General features: G+C 31.5%; 1 pseudogene; it reads right to left on the bottom strand.

Annotated features, from left to right (window-relative positions):
• Positions 1–7,107: 7,107 nt before the first annotated feature.
• On the bottom strand, positions 7,108–7,594 carry LOC149147251 (putative phospholipase A2 homolog 1 pseudogene; annotated as a pseudogene).
• Between the last annotated feature and the right edge of the window lie 15,396 nt (positions 7,595–22,990).

Below are 22,990 nucleotides of genomic sequence, written 5' to 3' on the forward strand. Positions count from 1 at the left end.
GGATATTTGATGGTGTATAGGTGTTTTTTAAGTGTTGGCATTGATGTCACACAAGGGTCAGCATGACGATTGGGTGTTTGGAAGGAATCCCATGGTAGGTGCAGGCTTCTTGTAGAAAATCATCATAGTAGAAATCTTACTGAAGAAGCCATAAAATGATCATCATGTATGATTAGGTGTTTGGGAGGAATCCCATGGTCATTGTAGGCTTCTAGTATAGAATCATCACTGTAGCAGGCTTACTGAAGAAGCCATAAAAATATCATCATGGTGGTTGTGGGTTTCATTGTCCAAAAAGTCAATGAGAAGAAAATTTTGTAGTCATTGTCCACATCACTGAAGGACTCAAAACTTCCATCAAACCCGCCCCATTAGAAATTTCTTTTAACAAGCTTTCCAATGATATACAGAAGTCCAAAAATGGACTTCTAGATCAAAAGTTATGACTTGCTGAAATTCAGGGATTTGAAGCCTTAGGAAGGTCCAGCATATCGACATATCGATGAAAGGAAGATTGGGATGTCAGTGTATCAGCATCATCGATGATATTGGAAGTAAGAGGTGTGGTACATCTGAGTAGGTTGTATCGGAGGTCAGAGGAAATCAGAACTTGGATATTGGAGTATTGAAAATTTTTCAAGTGAGTGAAGTGCATAAAGTTGTGATATCGATAAGTTCTGATAAAACCTTTAAAAGAACCGAGGAATTTTAAAAGAATAATAAGGAAGGATTATGGTGCAAAACCAAGGTTGACGGGTCCTCTTCTCTCATCTCTAGCCAGACACATGGCAGCATATGATTGACTTCCATAAGCTACATTGGAAGTTGATGTCAACGCAATGTGGCAATATGGCAGGACACGTGGCAGGCATATTTAACTGTATTGGGTAGGCTAATGGGTCGGATCCAGGTGACACATGTCACCTCTAAGGAGTCACCACGTGGAGTTGATGATGTCATACTGGAGCACGAAAATTGGAGGATTAAGATATCAGAACTCTAGTGTAGTGGAAGTTTTGAAAAGTTCTAATATATAGGGATTCTGATATAGGGCTGGCACATGCTTGTAAGATATTAATGAACTAAGGACACAGAGTAGTTAACAAAGGGAGAGTGTCCCCCAGCAGGAGTAAGAAGGCTTAACACTTTAATTCTAAGTGACAAGTAACAATTAGCGGTCCTATGATGAGAAGCACTATGAGGGCTAAGTAGAAGGGGCTCAACGATCACATGAATAGAATATTAGAACACTGCACCACTGTGAAGATTGCGATATAGAATTGTTGAGATATGGAATCACTCCGATAGGGAAGTACATAGCTTTAAAGAATGTATTGGTTGGAAACTGCGATATTGAATGAAGACACATAGGAGTCTGTAGTTTAAAAAGGGTTAATCCAATTGAAGACTCTGTAACAAAAAACCAAGGACAACATTGGTAGTAGAAACGAATTTGAATCCTTGAAGGAAGCAATTGATTGTTTCGAATGCACGAATGGTACTTGTAACCTAAGGGGGTCAATGTCTGACGTAAGTAGGTGCTCACAAAAAAACATTTCTAATTATGTAGATACTTAATTTACATCATTAACAAACAAAAAAATTGGTGGTTTTTTCCCTCTGGGTTTCCACGTGAAAAACACTGTGTCAAATGTGTGCTTCTCATGTGATTTTTGTTTGAACATGTGTGTCTAAAATATTGTTGGTTCACTGTCTTTGTGAATGAATGGTCTCATAAGTTAAATAATATAATAAGGGAGTAAAAGAATAATAAGAAAAAGAAAAGGGTTTCATAATTACTGATTCACCCCCCACCCCCACCCCCCCACTCTCAACAATTCCTTATTTCAATAGTTGGTGTCAGAGGCCAGGTTCCTTCAGCAACAATTTAAACATTGGAAGGTAGATTTATAAGGAATTATGTCTAGGCAAGAGAGTCAAGAAGCTTACTCAAGTAGAATACTAGTCTTTGATGGGTCCAACTATGCTTTTTGGAAAGTGAGAATGGAAGCATATCTTGTGTCCATGGGAGTAGATGTTTGGATTTTAGTCCTAGTAGAATACAATGTCCTTGATATTTCCTCCATTGATGTAGATGGTCAAAATTTATATAGGAACAATGCCAAAGCCAAGAATTCCATTCTCTTTGGTCTTAGTCAATCAGAATTTGTAAAAGTTATGCACTGTATGTCTGCTAAGGAATTGTGGGTAAAGCTTAACCAGAGTCATGAAGGAGATGACAAAGTCAAACAAGTGAAACTTCAGACTTTCAGAATGGGGTTTGAAAGCCTGAGAATGAATGAGAATGAAATGAGAAGAATACTTCCTCAGAGTTGATGAAGTGACTAATATGATTAGAGGACTTGGTGAAGAAGTGAAGGAAGAGACGATTATTCAGAAAATATCAAGATCTTTGCACATGATATTTAAAGCCAAAATCTCAGCTATTGAGGAAATGGCTAACTTAATGGATCTCAAGATGGATCAACTGCATGGTACCCTCATAGCCTATGAGATGAGAGTAGGAATTAAAAAATCTTAACCAAAGGAAGCAATGTTCAAAGTATCCAAAAAGGGCAAGGAGCACAAATATCATCAAGACTGCTCTATCTATGAATCTGATCAGGAGTTGGATCAACTAGCTAGAAAACTAAAGCGTGGCTCAAGAAAATATAAAGGGAAGTTGTCCTTTAAGTGTTTTGACTGTGGAAGAGTTGGACATTTCTCTTCTAAATGCCCTTATAAAGAAAATGTTGAAAGGGAAGAGGATGTGAAATTTGGAAACAAGTCTCAAACATTAGAAGAAAAGGCCCTATAAGAAGAAGGTGTTCTTCTCAAAAAAGGATAGCTTAGCATCAAAGTCAGACTGTGAAGATTCATCAGAAAATGAGTCATATAAGTATCTTCTTATATCCGTTCAGATAGACTCCAAAAAAAAGGTATTATGGACTCTGAAGAGGAAGAATAAGGAGTAGTAGACCTTGAAAGGGAAATCATTAGTGCCCTTGACAAGTTGAAGAAAGAAAGGAGTAAAAATAAGCATCTGAAGGAACAATTACAACGTGAAAAGTAATGAATGTATAACTCTGATAATGAGGTGTTTTCCTATCAAAAGGAAAATATTGAAGAATATACTTTTTACTTACCTTACATCATTACTTTTAGCATACCCCACATCATCACAGTTTGACCCCCTTGTTAGCCCTGTAGAGATGAAGTTTTGAGTCATCATAGGAGAAGCTTCTCTAGGGGAAGTGGCTACTAGCCATATGTATGTTTGTTAAGGGCATCTCTGGAGGAACTGGTTACGTTTGGCACTGTCTTGTTGTAGTGATTTTAAAAAGTCTAAGCTAAACCTACTAGACTTACATGCATTTATTTTTATTTCTCATAACTTACACGATCAAATGGACTTTTTAAATATTTTTTTCAATTTGAAACTATTTGCAATTTATAGTGACATCTATATTTAAAAAGCATAATTAAATTTTTTTAATTATATAGATAGGTGAGATTAAATGAAGAAGAGATATTATTCATCCAATTTTTATATAAATAGAAAAGTTAATAAATGGGATATGGTTGTGTTTCTACATTAAAAAAATCAAATTAAACTCTAATTCTAATTATATAATTAATCATTTTATTATTATTATTATTATTTTAAATAATTAAATAATAATATTTATACACTTTATAACTATTGTTATAAGAAAAACAAGATTAAAAAAATAAATCTAATGGAAAAAAAGGATCTCTTTTAACTTCCATAATACTACTAGGTATCTATAATATTACGGAGTTGTCTTTAGTGTGATTTTTTGGACTTTCTCATGCCGGAATCCGTGGAAAAATTTGAGGTGAAATCTTTATTTGTGTTATTTAAACTAGTTTTTTTATTGTATATATGGATTCAGCACCGTGAAAAACCCCTAGGGCACTTCGATTACACATGATTACCCATCAAGCTTTTGATTTCAATAAATTCCTTGTCGGATTTTATAGAAATTAGATTGGAAAAAACCACCATAAAAGCTTCCAAAAAGCCATGAACAACTCCTAATATTACTAGATATAGATTCATGGTGTAGTTATATCACTACCATAGTGAGATAACCTTTGTTCACTGGCAGTGAAATTGTACAGCATAACATTAATTTGATTTCAAATTGTAAAGAAGTATTACCATACATTCTTATGTTTTGATATTTTCATTCTTGATATTACTTCAGTTTCTGAGTATATGGAGAATGCATGAGATAGTAAAGAAAGAAGATTGTTTACATCTTGAGAGAATGATATCTTTTGATAAATTCGGAAGTTAGAATTTGGACCATGGGAACTTCTAATGACAACTGAAGAATGGTAATGATAATTGAGGAATTGTAATATCCCTCCCCTTAATAATAAATAATAAAAATAATAAATCATAAATGTTAAATAACAAATGATATTAAAAATATATACAAGAAATTAAACAAAAACAATAAAAATAAAAATAGTAATAACCATACTAAAGCTCTAAATAAGAATAAATTGAAATAAAACAAGAAAACTATCAAAAAGAAGAAAATAAAACAAGAAAGTTAAAAATCAAAAGAAAAGTAAAGAAATAAAACAAGAAAGCTAAAAATCAAAAGAAAGTTGCATGTAGACACATGGAGTGTGTGCATGTGGTTCCCCTTCCAATGTTTGTTATCTTTAATAGATGGTGAGGAAGATGATAGGCATTCTTGCATTCCATTATTCCAATATTCTATCTTTCATTCTCTTGGGAGAATGGTGTTTTAAGACGTAGGAGTCAGTGGCAGTAGTACGTTGATTGAGGGCTTGGGGGTGGCCAATTGTAGCAAATCCTTGCGCAATTGAGCCTACGGTTGGGTGGAGAGTCGTACCCAAAACCTTGTTGTCATATCGCAAACATCGATCACAGGTAATATAGGTAAGTGCTCATTTTTTGAATTTGATATTAATTAGGCAATTAACTTTATATTTACTTTGGACTATTACATATGGTATCAGAGCAATTTTCAACCCTTAGGGCCTATGGGCATCTAATTTTTTTTATTTTGTCAGGATATTTAACTTGAATTGTTTTTGAAAGTTACAGGATGCTTACTTTCCTACGAGTAATTTCCACGGAAACTGAACTTTGGAATCGAGGTTTCTATATTTCTGCAATTCTGATTTATTTTCATTAATTCGTTAGCCATTTCTAACAATTGTTAGTAGGCCCTGCCACAAACTGAATGGTGTGTATTATGATAGGCATTAGATAAAGCTCGTTTATCATAAATTTATATATCGTGGTTCTGAAGGATAATTTGTTTCTGCAATCATTTTGTCCAGGAATTTTTTTATTTGTTTCTTATTTAAATTTGGTATCAATATTTGAGTTGTCTCTAGCCCACAGACGTCTTCCACGGCTTTTGGCATATCAAATTGGCTTTGATCAAAATTTCAAAATCTAATCCAAAATCAGAGCATACGCAACTCATGATTTTCAGATACAAAGTTGTCTTTAAAGGAAATACATGTTTTACGTGCTAGAAGTTGGCACAAACTCTGGAAAATCAACACTACATATGCTAGTGGTTCCTTTGTCTTGTATATAGCTCTTGACAGATAGCTCTTGAAGAGCTATGGGACCATCTTGAGGAGGCCAAGTGCCTGATGTTCTAGGCTAGGTGCCTGTTATTAGATTGGGATGCCGAAGTTTGGAAGGGATGTAAAGGACTTCAGTGCCTGGGGCTGTGTGTCTTAGTAGTTGTGGAGGGAGTGGGCTAGCCTTATTAGATGCCCAAGGTCATTGAGCACCGGACTGAATACCTGCGTTGGGGTAGATGAGGTATGAGTTAGGTGCGAGCCTTGGGGCCAGCCTTGGACTAGGATACAAACCAGATCAAGTTTATGCTTGGTGTCAAAAGTGGGAAAAAGGACAGAGATTCTTTGAGATTTCCCGGGGTATTGGGAACTTTCAATGCCTGCTCATTATACTAGTTCAGTAGAGAGTGTTGGCAACATGAAGTAAATAAAATAATAAATAATAAAAATAATAAATCATAAATAAATGAGATTTAAAATATATACAAGAAAATAAATAAAAATTATAAAAAATAAAAATAGTAATAATGATACTAAAGCTCTAAATAAGAGTAAATAGAAATAAAACAAATAAAAGAATAAAAAATTCAGTAAAGCTATAAAAAAGAAGAAGATAAAACAAGAAAGCTAAAAATATCAAAAGAAAAGTAAATAAAGCCAAAAATCAAAGTCGCATGTAGACACATGGAGTGTCTGCATGTGGTTTCCCATCCAATGTTTGCTCTATGTATTAGATGGTGAGGAGGATGGGAGGCATTCCATCATTCTGAGATTCTATCTTTCTTTCTCTTAGGAGAATGGTATTCTAAGACTTAGGAGTCACTGACAGTAGTACGTTGATTAAGGGCTCAGGGGTTTCTATATTTCCATAATTCTGATTTGTTTCCATTAATTCGTTACCCATTGTTTATAGGCTCATTTTTGTACAGATTTTTTTTTTTTTTAATTTAATTTTTTAATTTATTTATTTTTATTCTGTTTGTTTGTCAAGAATGTCGTTCAGTCTCTCCCTCAAATTCTTATAGGAAAAAGTATAGTTTGGATGAATGGGCTGGTCCAAGTCACACAACCACTACCTTGCATGATGTACACAAATTTGAAAGGCATCCTTGTGTGAAATAGTTGCATTAGGTGGCCTCGATGTCATACATGATCCAATCATTGATGATGCATAAAGATCTTCTTCTCAGATTATATAAGGTCATAACTCGATTTGGTTTTGCACCAGGATGATCATCTGACAACCTTAGAAGCTTCCAACACATGCCATTCAAACTGATATTAGTTTGCATAGATTTTATCAGTGTCCTAATATATGTTTGGATCCGCTCGATATTATAATTACACAAAAGACATTGCTTCATTGCAAAACTCTCCTTGTGGCCCTTTCTAGACTCTTCGGAGCATCCATTTGTCATAATTCATTTTCCGTTAGAATACTCATTATTTAAGCCTCCATCATTGGCAAAGCTATGTTCTTTATCAGTTACAGAACTGTGTTCCTTACAATTCATGGCCAGGACTGTTAAACTGGCTAAACATAATGGCCATATCCATGCCTTGAGTCATGGTCGGGACTGCTACGTCATAGGAGCACTGCTCAGAAAATCCAGGCTTTCTAGACTTTTGAATGTTTTTTATATACTTCTTGAGCTTTTCATGGCATTTCACATTCATCATCCTTTTTTTTTTCAATGCATTCCTCATGGGGTTTACAGCATGCATCGAGATCGTCGAAGGGCTCCTCACTAGGGCAGCCAATCCATCCAATGCCACAATATTTACCATATCGAATTCCGAGAGAATTACAATCCTGTACGACGCACACCTTGCTACAAGTTGGCTGCGAGGTTCTGTTGGCCTTGGAAGCCCCAACAATTCCAAAGCAATGGAATACAGGAGATGATAAAATTGTGACAATAATTATAATGAATATGTACAGTGGTTTGGAGCAACTTGTGCCATTCCTCGCACCACGTCCCAATTCCATCCTCCGCCTTATGCCTTGCATTGTCTACCTTTCCTTGATTGATTGATTAAGAGCCTTGTCATGAAATAGCACCAAGGCCCATCGAATTCCCATACAAATCTCTCCAAAAATACACTCCCAACTCCAACGGAGGCCTAGACCTATGTTCCTTACCATTTGTAGAGCCGTTGTCTTCATCTGGTCTCTCAAGAACAGAATCCATGAATTCCCTCTCCTGTTCTGCAAGCTCTTCCCTGAGAGCATTACTCAAAGGTTGTTTCAACTTCTACAATTCATTAATAAGAACTACTATCCCCGTATCTTTAAAGAAACGAATGAACTAGTATTGTATTCACACCCAACTTTTCAATTGACTTTGATGATGGAGCGTGTTTGTTGGTTTTCAGGTCTTCTAATAGGTGAGCCTTTATGTTTTTATTATTAGGTAGGAAATAAAAAAAAATAAGCATGAACAATCAACCTAGAATATTTAATTTGATAAGAAGGTAGAAGTATTCCTTTGCTTTTCTGCTTCAAACTACCATAATTTAAGGGTTAGTGTCCTTCATGCTCAAAACTTCAAGGAACTACAACTAAGAAAGAACATTGACCTTACACCACAGTTTAATCCCTCCTTGAATTGGTTCTGTTCCACTCTAAAATATTGTTGCAGGTCTTCTTTCTTTCATGATGATAAGTAAAGGACATGGCATTAGGATGTGAGGTTAGTTGTACTGCATGACTATTGGATATTTCATGTGATGGATGAAGGTTGTGATATTTGATGCTTGATATATTATGCACTTTAGTTTTGGAATAATTATATTATAATTATGATGTGACTTACGCTTTGTATGAGATCATGACGTGTGCCATATATTACATTATACTTTTATGACAGAGATATATCATGGCCAATACGTGCTAATAGTTCCTGAGAAATGAAATTTTATATTTAGTATTGCAATATGTTGATGGAAACCTCGTTGGAAAGTTTGATTGGTTTTTGATTGGTGATATGATAGTAATTGAATTCAAATTTTACTCCAGTGATATTTGATGTATGTCTCATTCCACCTCAGTAGTCATATTTGATAGCAGTGTTGCGCCGCTCATTTCATTATTTTCATGGGTGACTTTGATTCACTATATTGTTGGTTATACCCTCCATTTTGATTGTATGATTTATCACCCTCGGTGATCACTCATTTGATTAAGATTTTGTATAGCACCATTTTTGCGAGCCTATTAACTCACAAGTTCACTTGTCACCCGAGAATTTACAACAGTCTCCTTGAGCCATGCCACCCCTCTTGATCCAAAACTGTGCAATATGGTCCCTCTTTCTACGCTTTCAATCGAGCATTTCTTCTTCAGGCGAGCATCATGTTCATTTATGAGATATCAAAAGTTAACAGATGTATCAGGTGTATCAGCTATAGCAGCAGATATGTTACACCCTTGCAAACATTTAATATGATGTATTGGGTTTCTATACACATGCAGGCAATTTTATGTCTTATCCGGGAAATTATTATGGGTAAATGTATTGTAATTTAAGGGATTTGATATGGTGTTGCCTTCATGGGTGTGCTTGCAGGTAGGCCATATAATTAATAAAATGATTTTATTTTGTGTTGGGGAGGGATAACCTTCCCAGTCAACCGATTCGGTTCTGGGTCAGGTGGCGGTGTCTCTTCTTGTTATGGTGTGGAATATTTCTTGATGGTTTGATTTCTTAGAGTAATTATTTAATATCCATAAGAATCTTAAGATACACTTGCTTAAACAAATACTTAAAAACACAAAATCTTTCAATTTATCATGAATCTATAGAATTAATATTGGTGATGAATAAAATTTCCTTCAAAATTCAAGTACCTTCTTAGCACAATAATGCCACCAATATTCTTAAGCTTTAGTAATTTGAATTTGGATTTTACATTGAGACAATTCTCTAAGTTTATTCTGAAATCATTATTACCTTCTAACTCATGCTTTCCATGGTTTTATACTACAAAATTTGTGGTTGTTGATAATTTATGGTTTAAATATATTGAGATTATTGATAATTTATGATAAAATATATCTTATTAAATTCATAAAATCTGATAATAACTTATTAACCTTGTTATTATTAGACTCTGATAATAATTATTATTGAGTATATTGGTTCTTATTTTATGGGATGAATCTTGATATTGAGTTATAGTAGTATTTCTCATACAACGTCTCTATATCAATAATTTATTTTACAGTTCATCAACTTTATTTTCATTACATTTTGATAGCTCATTTGGCTTTGGTAGACTGATATACTTGTTAAACTAGCTACAACCAACTTATTTGTTTAAAATCACTACAGAAGTTTGATATTAAATTATGGAAATGAGACCTGAAATTCTGGGGGTACCACCATTTATTTTGGAAGATCAACTGAAAATATTTGGCTGGTATAAGTTTGGTGCACTCATTAGTTCCTCATTGGTTTTCTCATGCATCATTATAGACAGAAGATTCTTTGGTCCTCTGCTCTCATTAGAATCTCATTACATGGTAAAACCACTATCTCATTTTCTTGAGTTGTTTGCGCTTGCCTCCTCTTATAATTTTCTAAACGCTATTTCATAAAATGAAAAGTGCTATAATCAACTACAATGGTTCTCTCCACTACAACCATATAACAAAGTGAAATTCTAAACAAGTAACCTAATTAAAGGTACATAGTTTTGTTATGACTCATTGATTCATTGGAAAAGTATATAATCTTGTAATCTTGGATGGTAACTACTCACCACCAGTTCATTTTACAACACAGTTTACATAGCACTTGAAGTATTTGGATAATTGAAGTTGAAATTTGTCACTAATTAAAGTGCTCTAAAATAGTGAAATCTGTTCCAATTCACAATGGATAAACTCTGACACCTTATTACCTTTAGATGATCATTGTTCACTAGCATTTGTTCATTATTTTACTATTCAATCTGATCTAAAAAGAAAACAGAGATGACATTCCTTGAATGTTGATCATACTATTCACTAATTGGGTTGGATTGTTGTTCTCATTATCCTTTAGCAATATTAGTTGCTTGGAATTTCTCTAGTCTATTATTGCAAGAACACAACTCTTACTGATTCCAATATCGCTATATGCAATTGCATATAAACATTATTTCATCATGATTGAATTTTATCATAATTTGATGAAAATTTGGAGCCTCACTTGAAGCTTTAGATTTGTGCACGTAGGGAGATTGGGTCGGTGGAGGTTTGTCAAGAGCTACCAATCTATGCCAGTGTGGGAGCATCAGTTGAGTTCATAGTTTTCAAAGACTATTATTGAATGCGTAAAGTTTTATCCTCATATTCGGCAATATTGTGCCGCTGAACTATCAATTTTGTCACGAATAGAACTAGAATTTGATAATTTTGTGCCGGTGAACAATCAATTTTGTCAAGAATAGAACTGGAATACGAAATGTGTTGAAGTGCTTATCCTTTGCATGCGAGGTGGTTTTTTACTTCCATTTACCTTTTGGCGTTAATTCTTGTTATTACGCAACTAGTATGTTTGCGACAAGTCAATTATATTTCAATTCATGTACTGAAAATGTTAAACTTGTAAGTGCACAGGTACCTTTATCTCGACAAAGACAACAGGTAGTAACCTTCATCTGATTCTCTGCGATGAACGTCCTGACAGAATCCACAATCTCTCCTCTCCACTTGTCACCAGATCTTTAAACGTGCTAAAATCATTATAGCTAAAATGTATTGTAGCCAATACATTTGCTCCAGAGTTTCCTGGTTATGTTTCGATCCTTATATTGTAATTTATGGTTTAAGGATTGTGATTGTTGATGATTTATGATAAAAGTATATCTTATTAAACTCATAAACTCTGATAATAAGGATAACTTATAAACCTTATTAGACTTTGATAATAATTATTATTGAGTATATTGGTTCTTATTTTATGCTTCTTCAGTGATGAATCTTGAGTTACAGTAGTGTTTTTATTTCTCGTACGAGGTCTCTAGATCAACCTTCTTTTCTTTACAGCTCATCAACTTTCTTTTTCATCACATTTTGATAACTGATATGGCTTTGGTAGACTGATATACTTGTTAAATTAGCTACAGCAAGCTTATTTCTTAAGAATCATTACAAAAGTCTGATATTAAATAAGTGAGACCTGAAATTCCAGGGGTATCACCATCTGTTTTGGAGGATCAACTATAAGTGTTTGGCTGGTATAAGTTAAAGTTTGGTGCACTCATTAGTTCCTCATTGGTTTTCTCATGCATCATTATAGAAAATAGATTATTTGGTTTGGATACCGGTCCTTTCCTTGGTGGATCTCTGCTCTCATTAGAATCTCATTACATGGTAAAACCACTATCTCATTTTTTTTGAGTTGTTTGTGCTCGCATAGCTCTCTCCATTACAACCATATAACAAAGCAAAATTCTAAATGAGTCACATAAATTAAGATATAGTTTTATTATGACTCATTGATTCATTGGAAAAGTATATAATCTTCTAATCTTGATGGCGATAATCTACCCATAATTAATGATGTATAATTCTCTAAAAGATTGCACTATTGATGTGGTATGCTTGCATGTTTTTGTAACAAATATTTAATGTTGGTGTAACTACTCACCACCGGTTCATTTTACAACACAGTTTACATAGCACTTGAAGTAATTGGATAATTGAAGTTGAAATTTTCACCAATTGAAGTGCTCTAAGACAGTGAAATTTGTTCCAATTCAAAGGATAAACTCTGATATCTTATTACCTTTAGCTGATCATTATTCACTTGCATCTATTCATTATTCAATCTGATCTAACAATCCTTGAATGTTGATCATATTTTTCACTAATTATCTGGGTTGGATTACTATTCTCATTGTCCTTTAGCAATAGCAGTGGCTTGGTATTTCTCTAGTCTGTTATTAAAAGAACACAACTCTCTCAATATGATCTTGATGATTAAGATGTTGTGAACCCATTTGGAGCGCTTACTTAGCTAAGACAGACTAAGTCATGTTTTATGGGTTGAACATTATGATACATCTAAATCATACCCTATGATTTCAATTTAGTTTAATTAACTGTATGATGTTGAGTATAAGAATTCGTGATTCAAGGTTAATTGCATATAGTGGATAAAAGTTGTCTAAGGAGAAAAGGAAAGGAGAAACTTGCACTTTTTTTTTAAGGATGATAACTAATGATAGCTCATGTGATTATGGCCAATGTGCATTAGTTGCTTAAGGTGGTAGAGAAGAAGTATCACAACAAGGGTAAGAAATCAGTAAGAAGAGGCAACCTATTTTGGAACATAATGGAATAAACATAACTTGGTATCACTATAAGGTCTATCTAAGGATGATGCACTTAAAGAAGAAAATATTAGCAATCAACTAATGAAGTTGAATAATCATGATAATAGTGAAGGACATTTTTACGGAACCTAGATGGTATTATAAATAGAATGATTGGATAAGATAATTTGTGTGCATAACAACATCTAGAACAATGGGAGAGCCACATTGTAAAGTTTTCTGTAAGTGACTAACTATATGAATGAATTATGGATAACAAGATAAAGGATTAGGCAATTTTATTATGTTGATGATAAGCATATTACATTTGGTGGCCATCTTAATGAAATTATTTTTTAGGTATTAATCAAGTTGGGAAAGAGTAACAACATTTTCGAAGTATATCAGTGTTAAGTTTTAAGAGGAGGTACAAAAACCACAATGACTAGACGTGAGAAATTAAATTCAATTTAATAAAGGAACTTGACAAGATAAAAAATATTTTTGGTGGATGAAAATGATAATTGTTAAGTGATATATGTATAAGTCAACATGGATCAACAAACCCTCATACCACCTCATACCAGTAAATCGGTAAGCCAAAGGGTAAATGAAGGCAAAACCAAGGGATTTTAATTTCAAGATAATGATGGTATAACTAGTAATATCTTAAACAATGAATTTCACCAGAATTTCCTCAAGAGATTAAGAGTCAAGATGATGAGGCTCATGCGAAATTTAACGATGTACTTAGATACCTATACGATGGTGTAAATGATCAACTTCCTAGTTGAAAGAAGTGATTATTGAAAAGTAATTGATAACTTGATGAAACCATATTGACGATGTTTCATGATATGATGATTCTTATATTGATAATGTATCCATATGATGATAGCGATATGAATAGGTAATATGACATTATGTCAAAGTATATCGACATATTCATTTACTACGTGATGATAGGTATTTAATGTCCAATACTCATGATGGATATGATATGCATAACATGGCATGGGAAATATGATGCTATATTATGAGGATTATTGACATGTGCTTCAATTATGTGAAGTCACGATATGTCTTTGATATAATTATGTTGATGGTATAACTGAAACATGCGATAGTTGTGTACAAATCTATGACATGCATGAGCATGTAGTTCATTATTATCCATAATGTTGCAATTAACAAAGATGAACGTTCTCATGATGACATGCAAGACTTGGCATGTGGATTATTTCCTATGATACTATGATGGTATGGTTAATGCATTGGACGCATGTTGAGGTGTGATGATTCACAGGACTCCACAAATGGGTCGCTTTATTTGATGATCTCATGCAAGCCTATATGCACGAGGGAGAATAAGTAACACCATATGGGTTGGGGACAAAACTCAATTAACACTACATATGCCAGTGGTTCCTTTGTCTTCTGTATAACTCTTGATGGATAGCTCTTCAAGGGCTATGGGACCATCTTGAGGAGGCCAAGTGCCTGATGTTCTAGGCTAGGTGTCTGTTATTAGATTGGGATGCTGAAGTCTGGAAGGGATGTAAAGGACTTCAATGCCTGGGGCTGTGCACCTTAGTAGTTGCGCAGGGAGTGGGCCAACCTTGTGAGATGCTGGGGGTCATTGAGTACCAGAGCAGATGCTTGCCTTGGGGCAGATCAGGTCTGATTCAGGTGCAAGCCTTGGGGCTAGCCTTGGACTAGGATACAGACAGGGTCAAGCTTATGCCTAGTGCCGAAAGTGGGAAAAAGGACAGAGATTCCTTGAGATTTCCTGGGGTGTTGGGGACTTTGAATGCCTACTGGTTATAATAGTTCAATAGAGGGTGTTGGCAACATGAAGTAAATAAAATAATAAATTATAAAGATAATAATAAATAATAAATAATACAAAAATAATAATTAATAATATAAATGATAAATAATAATAAATAAATCACTTAATAATGAATAATAAATCATAAATGTTAAATAATAAATGATATTAAAATCATATACAAGAAAATAAATAAAAATAATAAAAATAAAAATAGTAATAACCATACTAAAGCTCTAAATACGAATAAATAGAAATAAAACAAGAAAACTATCAAAAAGAAGAAAATAAAACAAGAAAGCTAAAAATCAAAAGAAAAGTAAAGAAATAAAACAAGAAAGTTGCATGTAGACACATGGAGTGTGTGCATGTGGTTCCCCTTCCAATGTTTGTTCTATTTAATAGATGGTGAGGAAGATGAGAGACATTCCTGCATTCTATCATTCCAAGATTCTATCTTTCATTCTCTTGGGAGAATGGTGTTCTAAGACATAGGAGTCACTGACAATAGTACGTTGATTGAGGGCTTGAGGGTGGCCAGTTGTAGCAAATCCTTGCGCAATTGAGTCTACGGTTGGGTGGAGAGTCGTCCCCAAAACCTTGTTGTCATTGAGCAGACATTGATCACAGGTAATATATGTAAGTTCTCATTTGTTTGAATTTGATATTAATTAGGCAATTAACTTTATATTTACTTTGGATTGTTACAGGAATCACTATGTCTACAAGGCTGCTGCATCTAACACCCGGTGCTGCAATCTGGGTCTAGAGACCTTACTTTGAAGCAATATTGACTTTTATTCACCATCTGTCCATCATGGAAACTGAATAGAAAAATGAGTCAATATGAACGTTTTAATCCATTATCATCTTTGGGAGTATTTGTAATGGTAATTAACACTTGTTTCTGCCTAAAAGGGTTAAAGACTGAAAAATACATTTGCTTTCTCGGTAGGGAGTTAACCAGGAATAACAGTGAAATAAGTTGCCATGTTTCCAAGAAAAACACAGAAATTGGTCAACTACTTACAAGTCAGAAAGATTTGGCTTTGTGCTTGTAACCTTTTTAAGAATTTTGGATGTTTATTTAAAATTTAGCTATAATCTAATTTTCTTTATTGAAATCACAAATTTAAATTCTGAATTCTTCACAATATAATGTTTTAGTGTTTTTTGGATGCTGACTTTATAGTTAATACAACATCAAAACATCAAAACATCTAAATTTAACATGAAAATTGTTTTATCCAATTTCAACTAAAAATTTCAAAATATAAAATAATGAAGACGCTTAATTCTTCCACTGCCATATTCTTCAAACTATGACTCTGAGTGATAGTTTTATAAAACAAGAAACATGGGCGATAATCCATATTTACACAAGAGAAATTGTAAGTACCCTTATTATGTTTTCTAAAATCTGAGTATAAGGATTCCATAGACTGCGAATATTCTATCTATCTGTGATCAAACAGAGTTAGAGCTTCTTCATATGAACAACCACAACAATTTTTCCTACGATCAAACAGAGTTAGTGCTTCTTCATGTGAACAACCACAACAATGTTTCTCTACTCTCAACCATGCAAAGACCATGCCATTTTCAAGTGCGTAAGCTAGAACATAAGTGAATTCGAACTAAAAAGACCTGGTAGATTAACTTCTTTGAATGAAGAACTACAGGAATGCTTCCATACAATCAACCTTGCAAGCAAAACCCCCTCTCTACTTTTATGGATAATGTCTTATGAATGTGAGCCTACCATTATTTAGCCCATTGTATCCAACCGAATGGATCTTGATGGTAGGATTCAAATCTAATAGCTATATCTCAGAGATTAAGTGCCTACCCAGTTTGGATTTGTGCCTTGGATGATTACTTGAATTTCCATCGATACGATTTTGAAAAGATAGAAAGGTTTTGCAACAACAAAAACAAAGATTAGGCAAACTTTTAAACCTCTGGATGTTGGAAGTTGTAACCTTCTTCCAAGAGGTTTATCAAAACGATTTCTTAAATCTCATTACAAAATAAACTTAGTTAACAAACATTTGAGGATGCTTTATTCAGTTTACATAACTAATTATAATATAACAAAAATATTTATAATATAACAAAATAACAAAATGTATTTAGCTTTCTGAAAAATCTGTGAAGTATTCAAATTGAAACTTATAAATCCAACCAATTCCTGTCACACTATCCAAATTCTCCATGAATAATTCTGCATGAATAATTCTGTATGAATAATTTAGTAAATTTGGAAGTACTAAGGGTTAGCTCAATCGGACGAATAATTGAGTAGATGTGGAAGTACTAAAGGTTAGCTCAATCGAACAAATAATTGAGTAGATTTAGAAATATTAAGGGTTAGCTCAATTGGACAAAGTTGAGGGGCCTTAGCTAAATTTTTTTTGCAAGTAAACGTAGCACCACCAAGTAACTGACCATGTTTGTGAACCACCCAAAAAAAATTGAGTAGATTTGGATGATAAAAAAATCTATTTAGTCAATAAAAGCTTGGCCCACGAATAATTGCGTAGTTTTCTCAGATAAGCACGCTGCATAACGTACTTTTTCGTTGATTTTCTAATTTAAAAAAAATGAGACACTGAACTACAAGGCTCCATCTATATAAATGAGACACCGAACTACAAGGCTCCATCTATATAAATGAGACACTGAACTAATTATAATATAACAAAAATATAACAAAATTCAGTTTACATAACTAATTATAATATAACTAATTATTATAAAATTCAATTTACATAACTAATTATAATATAACTAATATAATATAACAAAATAATATAATATAATTATATAATATAATATAATTATTATAATATAACTAATTTTTTTAAAATTCAGTTTACATAACTAATTATAATATAACAAAAATATTTATAATATAACAAAATAACAAAATGTATTTAGCTTTCTGAAAAATCTGTGAAGTATTCAAATTGAAACTTATAAATCCAACCAATTCCTCTCACACTATCCAAATTCTGCATGAATAATTCTGCATGAATAATTCTGCATGAATAATTCTGTATGAATAATTTAGTAAATTTGGAAGTACTAAGGGTTAGCTCAATCAGACGAATAATTGAGTAGATGTGGAAGTACTAAAGGTTAGCTCAATTGAACAAATAATTGAGTAGATTTAGAAATATTAAGGGTTAGCTCAATTGGACAAAGTTGAGGGGCCTTAGCTAAATTTTTTTTGCAAGTAAACGTAGCACCACCAAGTAACTGACCATGTTTGTGAACCACCCAAAAAAAATTGAGTAGATTTGGATGATAAAAAAATCTATTTAGTCAATAAAAGCTTGGCCCACGAATAATTGCGTAGTTTTCTCAGATAAGCACGCTGCATAACGTACTTTTTCGTTGATTTTCTAATTTAAAAAAAATGAGACACTGAACTACAAGGCTCCATCTATATAAATGAGACACTGAACTACAAGGCTCCATCTATATAAATGAGACACTGAACTAATTATAATATAACAAAAATATAACAAAATTCAGTTTACATAACTAATTATAATATAACTAATTATTATAAAATTCAATTTACATAACTAATTATAATATAACTAATATAATATAACAAAATAATATAATATAATTATATAATATAATATAATTATTATAATATAACTAATTTTTTTAAAATTCAGTTTACATAACTAATTATAATATAACAAAAATATTTATAATATAACAAAATAACAAAATGTATTTAGCTTTCTGAAAAATCTGTGAAGTATTCAAATTGAAACTTATAAATCCAACCAATTCCTGTCACACTATCCAAATTCTGCATGAATAATTCTGCATGAATAATTCTGTATGAATAATTTAGTAAATTTGGAAGTACTAAGGGTTAGCTCAATCAGACGAATAATTGAGTAGATGTGGAAGTACTAAAGGTTAGCTCAATCGAACAAATAATTGAGTAGATTTAGAAATATTAAGGGTTAGCTCAATTGGACAAAGTTGAGGGGTCTTAGCTAAATTTTTTTTGCAAGTAAACGTAGCACCACCAAGTAACTGACCATGTTTGTGAACCACCCAAAAAAAATTGAGTAGATTTGGATGATAAAAAAATCTATTTAGTGAATAAAAGCTTGGCCCACGAATAATTGCGCAGTTTTCTCAGATAAGCACGCTGCATAACGTACTTTTTCGTTGATTTTCTAATTTAAAAAAAATGAGACACTGAACTACAAGGCTCCATCTATATAAATGAGACACTGAACTAATTATAATATAACAAAAATATAACAAAATTCAGTTTACATAACTAATTATAATATAACTAATTATTATAAAATTCAATTTACATAACTAATTATAATATAACTAATATAATATAACAAAATAATATAATATAATTATATAATATAATATAATTATATAATATAATATAATTATATAATATAATATAATTATTATAATATAACTAATTTTTTTAAAATTCAGTTTACATAACTAATTATAATATAACAAAAATATTTATAATATAACAAAATAACAAAATGTATTTAGCTTTCTGAAAAATATGTGAAGTATTCAAATTGAAACTTATAAATCCAACCAATTCCTGTCACACTATCCAAATTCTGAATGAATAATTCTGCATGAATAATTCTGTATGAATAATTTAGTAAATTTGGAAGTACTAAGGGTTAGCTCAATCGGACGAATAATTGAGTAGATGTGGAAGTACTAAAGGTTAGCTCAATCGAACAAATAATTGAGTAGATTTAGAAATATTAAGGGTTAGCTCAATTGGACAAAGTTGAGGGGCCTTAGCTAAATTTTTTTTGCAAGTAAACGTAGCACCACCAAGTAACTGACCATGTTTGTGAACCACCCAAAAAAAATTGAGTAGATTTGGATGATAAAAAAATCTATTTAGTCAATAAAAGCTTGGCCCACGAATAATTGCGTAGTTTTCTCAGATAAGCACGCTGCATAACGTACTTTTTCGTTGATTTTCTAATTTAAAAAAAATGAGACACTGAACTACAAGGCTCCATCTATATAAATGAGACACTGAACTACAAGGCTCCATCTATATAAATGAGACACTGAACTAATTATAATATAACAAAAATATAACAAAATTCAGTTTACATAACTAATTATAATATAACTAATTATTATAAAATTCAATTTACATAACTAATTATAATATAACTAATATAATATAACAAAATAATATAATATAATTATATAATATAATATAATTATTATAATATAACTAATTTTTTTAAAATTCAGTTTACATAACTAATTATAATATAACAAAAATATTTATAATATAACAAAATAACAAAATGTATTTAGCTTTCTGAAAAATCTGTGAAGTATTCAAATTGAAACTTATAAATCCAACCAATTCCTGTCACACTATCCAAATTCTGCATGAATAATTCTGCATGAATAATTCTGTATGAATAATTTAGTAAATTTGGAAGTACTAAGGGTTAGCTCAATCAGACGAATAATTGAGTAGATGTGGAAGTACTAAAGGTTAGCTCAATCGAACAAATAATTGAGTAGATTTAGAAATATTAAGGGTTAGCTCAATTGGACAAAGTTGAGGGGTCTTAGCTAAATTTTTTTTGCAAGTAAACGTAGCACCACCAAGTAACTGACCATGTTTGTGAACCACCCAAAAAAAATTGAGTAGATTTGGATGATAAAAAAATCTATTTAGTCAATAAAAGCTTGGCCCACGAATAATTGCGCAGTTTTCTCAGATAAGCACGCTGCATAACGTACTTTTTCGTTGATTTTCTAATTTAAAAAAAATGAGACACTGAACTACAAGGCTCCATCTATATAAATGAGACACTGAACTAATTATAATATAACAAAAATATAACAAAATTCAGTTTACATAACTAATTATAATATAACTAATTATTATAAAATTCAATTTACATAACTAATTATAATATAACTAATATAATATAACAAAATAATATAATATAATTATATAATATAATATAATTATATAATATAATATAATTATATAATATAATATAATTATTATAATATAACTAATTTTTTTAAAATTCAGTTTACATAACTAATTATAATATAACAAAAATATTTATAATATAACAAAATAACAAAATGTATTTAGCTTTCTGAAAAATATGTGAAGTATTCAAATTGAAACTTATAAATCCAACCAATTCCTGTCACACTATCCAAATTCTGAATGAATAATTCTGCATGAATAATTCTGTATGAATAATTTAGTAAATTTGGAAGTACTAAGGGTTAGCTCAATCGGACGAATAATTGAGTAGATGTGGAAGTACTAAAGGTTAGCTCAATCGAACAAATAATTGAGTAGATTTAGAAATATTAAGGGTTAGCTCAATTGGACAAAGTTGAGGGGCCTTAGCTAAATTTTTTTTGCAAGTAAACGTAGCACCACCAAGTAACTGACCATGTTTGTGAACCACCCAAAAAAAATTGAGTAGATTTGGATGATAAAAAAATCTATTTAGTCAATAAAAGCTTGGCCCACGAATAATTGCGTAGTTTTCTCAGATAAGCACGCTGCATAACGTACTTTTTCGTTGATTTTCTAATTTAAAAAAAATGAGACACTGAACTACAAGGCTCCATCTATATAAATGAGACACTGAACTACAAGGCTCCATCTATATAAATGAGACACTGAACTAATTATAATATAACAAAAATATAACAAAATTCAGTTTACATAACTAATTATAATATAACTAATTATTATAAAATTCAATTTACATAACTAATTATAATATAACTAATATAATATAACAAAATAATATAATATAATTATATAATATAATATAATTATTATAATATAACTAATTTTTTTAAAATTCAGTTTACATAACTAATTATAATATAACAAAAATATTTATAATATAACAAAATAACAAAATGTATTTAGCTTTCTGAAAAATCTGTGAAGTATTCAAATTGAAACTTATAAATCCAACCAATTCCTGTCACACTATCCAAATTCTGCATGAATAATTCTGCATGAATAATTCTGTATGAATAATTTAGTAAATTTGGAAGTACTAAGGGTTAGCTCAATCAGACGAATAATTGAGTAGATGTGGAAGTACTAAAGGTTAGCTCAATCGAACAAATAATTGAGTAGATTTAGAAATATTAAGGGTTAGCTCAATTGGACAAAGTTGAGGGGTCTTAGCTAAATTTTTTTTGCAAGTAAACGTAGCACCACCAAGTAACTGACCATGTTTGTGAACCACCCAAAAAAAATTGAGTAGATTTGGATGATAAAAAAATCTATTTAGTCAATAAAAGCTTGGCCCACGAATAATTGCGCAGTTTTCTCAGATAAGCACGCTGCATAACGTACTTTTTCGTTGATTTTCTAATTTAAAAAAAATGAGACACTGAACTACAAGGCTCCATCTATATAAATGAGACACTGAACTAATTATAATATAACAAAAATATAACAAAATTCAGTTTACATAACTAATTATAATATAACTAATTATTATAAAATTCAATTTACATAACTAATTATAATATAACTAATATAATATAACAAAATAATATAATATAATTATATAATATAATATAATTATATAATATAATATAATTATATAATATAATATAATTATTATAATATAACTAATTTTTTTAAAATTCAGTTTACATAACTAATTATAATATAACAAAAATATTTATAATATAACAAAATAACAAAATGTATTTAGCTTTCTGAAAAATATGTGAAGTATTCAAATTGAAACTTATAAATCCAACCAATTCCTGTCACACTATCCAAATTCTGAATGAATAATTCTGCATGAATAATTCTGTATGAATAATTTAGTAAATTTGGAAGTACTAAGGGTTAGCTCAATCGGACGAATAATTGAGTAGATGTGGAAGTACTAAAGGTTAGCTCAATCGAACAAATAATTGAGTAGATTTAGAAATATTAAGGGTTAGCTCAATTGGACAAAGTTGAGGGGCCTTAGCTAAATTTTTTTTGCAAGTAAACGTAGCACCACCAAGTAACTGACCATGTTTGTGAACCACCCAAAAAAAATTGAGTAGATTTGGATGATAAAAAAATCTATTTAGTCAATAAAAGCTTGGCCCACGAATAATTGCGTAGTTTTCTCAGATAAGCACGCTGCATAACGTACTTTTTCGTTGATTTTCTAATTTAAAAAAAAT

The sequence above is a fragment of the Pinus tabuliformis genome, chromosome 9 (assembly GCF_031772625.1).
Source record: "Pinus tabuliformis cultivar Carrire ecotype Pingquan chromosome 9, CPIR1, whole genome shotgun sequence".
In the NCBI taxonomy this organism is placed as follows: Eukaryota; Viridiplantae; Streptophyta; class Pinopsida; order Pinales; family Pinaceae; genus Pinus; species Pinus tabuliformis.